Below are 4,893 nucleotides of genomic sequence, written 5' to 3'. Positions count from 1 at the left end.
AATGATATGCAGATGAGGTTATGCATAGTAAAACTAGGCATTGTAAGCTCCATATATGAGCAGTCGGGGTGGAGATGCACGTACGCACAATCTTACCCTGACTGGGATTTATAAAGGGATTTTGCACAGGTTCTGGCATACGCATGGTTTTATAAATCTGAAAACTTTTGTGCGTACGCAAAATCTAGCTTTTGAGCATACGTACACTTTTAGGATGAAATCTACGGAGAGTTTTATAAATGAGGCCCCAGGTCTGTATGTTAGGGTTCCAAGTACCTACACATTTTACATTCAATATTCCATACTTTTCCAGAATTCTCTGTAGATTATTTAGACACTATTTACCATCAGATAAATGGTTTAAAACTTCCAACTGTGAACATGTATGTTACATTATGACTATGTATGCTATTATGTTGCCAAATTATTTGCACAATACTGAATCCAGGCAAGTTCAGAAGCAATTAAATCTGCAATACTGCAACACATGATTGCATTTGATATGCTTTCAACACTTTCAACGACTGCATACATTTTAAATACTTCACAGTCATTATAAGTTTTAAGTTAATATTGTCACTGATTACATTTATTTAGAAAATATTATTTTCAAAATAATTTCAGGATATGCTATCCGGTATAATAATATCTGCTATACTATAAATTTACTTTATTATGAGGCATTATTACTTAACATTAAATTCACTGAGACGTGGACACAAATTTTCTTCTTTATAACAAACAATAAAGTTGAAAACTTTATATGAGCAAAGGTCAGCAGCACAATAAACGAATCAAGAATGTTTAAATGTACATTGTGCAGGATCAAAGCAAGACTTACCATCACTGTGCAAAAAATGGCAACAATAAAATCCTCGTGACCATATCTTTGTGAGCATGACTCGTGACCATCAAATGTTCTAATCACTTGACTTTGTATCAGTTTCTTTTGTATTCATTTAAAGGTAATTTTGTTTTAACATAATTGACTTTTTAATCATTTATTTACAGTAAATTTTACGTATACAAGTAAGCATTGCAAATAAATAAATAAATAAAATTGTGAAATATTACAATTTAAATTAGGCCTAACTGTTTTCTACTTTAAAATATTTTAAAATGTAATTTATTCCTGTGATTGTAAAGCTGATAAATCAGTTTGGATCAATTTAAAATGTCCTTGCTGTGAAAAAAAAATCGCTCTATATAACAAACCATTTTCATTTATTCTACACAAATGTATCTATAAACATAAAAATAGGATATGATTTCTTGCAAAATGGTATAAAGTGTGATTACAAAAATAGTAGATGACACACACACACACACACACACACACACACACATGTTTGTTTCTGTGAATTGTGGGGACTTTCCATAGACTTCTATTACTTTCATAATGACCAAATTATATTTTCTATCCCCTAACCCTAAACCTATCCCTTACAGAAAACCTGTTTGTATTGTTACACTTTCAGATAAACATCATTTACTATATATATTTTCCCCCTCGTGGGGACGGCAGGCCGGATTTCAGGTTTGCTATCCTTTCGGGGACTTTTGGTCCCCACAATGTAGCATAAACAAGTACACACACACACATACAAGAAAAAAAGTGCAGGCCACCTATTTGGAAGAGAGTGCATGCGTCACTTAAATTCCCTAAACCATCATTTAAGTTAATCTTATAATATTATGGTTTATATTTGTTATGATTGTTATAATATTGTGTTATTACTGTAATGATTTATATTATAATATTGTGATACCTAAATACCTTGCATTCTATGTCAAATGCTGACAAGAGAAAATGAGCAATGAGTTAAAATACTGTGAGTGTAATAATAATAATAAATATGTAAAAAAAATAAAATAATGTGTGCTCTTATCAGTTTGTGGACAAAATCCCCCAAACTTCACCCTGATCAGGTGCTGGTATGTAGGATATGAGCGCCCATTTGTTTTAAATGCAGCTAACCTCGGGCCGCTTCATGTCATCTACCCACTCATTAAACTTTGATAGTTGAGTCACTGCAAAAAGATGGTCATTGTGTCAGTCATTGCGACAGTGAAGTGATTAAAGTACAGCACCATGATCTTTTTAAAACCATTTTCAGGTTTAACATTATATTATCTGCTTGGAAAATAAATTAATTTTACTAGAACACTGATAACTGAAAATGTAAAGCATCGTTCTGATATGAGTCGGGCAAGATTTCCGTCAGGAAAAAGGTGGATACTGCACACATCCTTGTGACAGCATTCAAATTAAGTTAGAATAATTTGTTATTTTTCTATAGGTAAGCTTTCACACCTCCATTTACTGACGTATTTACATAACGTGGCAAAGCTGGTTTGACAAGTTTATCTTATGGTGCACTCTACTGGAGACTCATTAGATCAGCCCCTCATACGCTGCTCTTAAAGGGATAGTTCACCTTCAGTTGGTCCCTATTGACTTGCATAGTACTTTTTTTCCATACTATGGAAATCAATATGGACCAGAAACTGAAGGATAACTATCCCTTTAAGATGTAGTCTACTTTGAAACACTTTCAAATGTAAGAACACAAAACCAGAAATCAGAAACAATTTTATTTCGAAATTGTAATTCCAATTCTTGCGCTTTTTCCAAGTCATGTGACCGATTTCATGTGACTTCATAAAAAATTTTATATATTTTATATTTATTTTCTTAAAGGGGACATAACACACACAGTTTCACCCAATCTCATGTTAATCTTGAGTACCTATAGAGTAGTATTGCATCCTTCATATCTCCAAAAAGTCTTTAGTTTTATCATATTTACAAAAGAAAGATACAGCTTTACGATTCTCTCCGAAAACAGCCGAGCTCCTGGAGGCGTGGGCGGAGCTAAAGAGTGACGAGCACTTAAGCGCCGATTGCCAACAAAATACAGAAATTTGATGCCGTCTCACTTACCATCTGCAGTTCTGAATCATGACTGGGATCTTTTATAGCTGGGACCGCTCCACGTTTCAGTATCAAACAATGTGCAAATCCAGCGTCGAACTGGGCCTTGTTTATAAAACGTTCGTCAACAAACACACTTGTGAAACTCCATTGCTGCCCCGAAAAACAAACAGCATCCTCTGCTCACGTAACGCTGGGCTCCTTTGGGAAGCTGAACAAAGTTATCTTTTCCTTACAACCAAAAACACACTTTTTTGGAGACATTCTTCCCAAGCGAGTCCCGTGCAGCGCTGCCGAATGAAGCACGTTGATGGGTGGGCGTGCTCTTGCTCTCGCTCTGGTCGATGTGTGCTCAGGCGCGCTCTTCCGGTAGAAATACCCACACAAGGAGTTCCACCCTTTATGACGTCATAAAGAGCCATGATCAAAAGAAACTTTCCGAAACTTGTAAGAAACCCGGAAGTGTGTATTTGGCACAGAAATACTCTGATATACGTCCAAATCGTTTTTTGAAACTTTGGCCACGTTTAGCATGAGAATCCAACTCTTTAACAGTGTAAATAACTCAACATGCATGAAATAGCATTAAACCCTCCTTCAATAAAATAACCTAGATACTAGATCGGTACATTATGCTCCTCAGCAACGAGGTGGTAAAATCGCTGTTTTGAAGTAAACAGCTTCACTGTTTGTAAAGAAACACACAGACGCAGGTAATGTACACACAACTGTCATCTCTTTCTTTCTCTCCCTTTCTCGATCAATCAATCAATAATTAATTCAAATAAATGCTATAATTCATTCAAATAAATGTGATCTACTGCACTATTTCATCTCTGTGTCTGATTTGAAGTGGGTAGAATGCTAGAGCTAATGAGCCGTAACTGACTAAATAACCGTAATTTTTACCCTTCCGGTCAAATATTGCGCTGCGAACAGCTAGCTGTGCATTATCCCTTACACACACACACACACACTGTCAGTCCTGTGCTCCTGTCTTTGTTGTGTTTTGTTCCGTGTCTTGTGTTTTTCTCCCCATGTTCTCCCCATGATCCAGTTTCTCCCATGTCTGAATATGTTCATTTGTCCCAGGTGTTTCCTATGTTTATGATGTGATTTATTCCAGGTGTGTCTCATTTGGTTCTAAGTTCTTAAGCCCTGTGTTATTCTGTGTCTAGCGTCCGGTATTGTTCGTCTATCCCCTCTGCTACATGTGCTTTGCTTTGGTTTGGATTAATAAAGACTGTTTCAAGAATTTCCCTATGTCTCCTCGCTCCTTCACTTGTCGTTCAGTCACAGTAGCAGCAGCAGCATGACAGAATACCAGACCGACAAAAAGTAAGCGGCGCCTCTTCTCTCCGTGTTTTTTTTCCCGTTTTTGAATGTGTTTTTGTTTTCCGCGATTATGGAGATCGCTGCTCGATTCTCCGCCCTAGCCTGGGAGTTCTGCAGGCTAGCGGTTGTAACGGCGTTGGACGACGCAACTCTCAACTCATTGTTCTGGATCGGGGCCAATTACCATCGCCCCGTGGACCTAACAGACACCACTGGACTAAGCTGGAGGGAAGGGATCCTCCGGTGTCTGGAGAGCATCCGGCCCCGATCCAGAACCAGCCCGCCGTCAAGCCCGTTGGCCGCTCCGTTGTCAAGCCCGCCAGCCGCTCCGAAGTCAAGCCGGCCGGCCGTTGCACTCTCAAGCCTGCCAGCCATTCCAAAGTCAGGCCCGCCGGCCACTCCATTTACCCCTAACCAAAGGAGGAGGATGAGGAGAAAGATACTGTTCTCCGCCCTCATCCCAGCCCGAGTCAGCTCCAGTGTCGGCTCCAGCCCCTGAGTCCACTCCAGTGTTGGCTCAAGCCCCTGAGTCTGCTCCAGTGTCGGCTCCAACCCCTGAGTCCACTCCAGTGTCGGCTCCAATCCCCGAGTTTAGCCCAGAGAGGGCTCCAGTCCCCGAGTTT

This window comes from Sinocyclocheilus rhinocerous, unplaced genomic scaffold (assembly GCF_001515625.1).
Source record: "Sinocyclocheilus rhinocerous isolate Xijiao unplaced genomic scaffold, SAMN03320098_v1.1 scaffold3207, whole genome shotgun sequence".
Taxonomy (NCBI): domain Eukaryota; kingdom Metazoa; phylum Chordata; class Actinopteri; order Cypriniformes; family Cyprinidae; genus Sinocyclocheilus; species Sinocyclocheilus rhinocerous.
The sequence above is the reverse complement of the archived record's forward strand: the minus strand, read 5'-3'. Positions refer to the sequence as shown.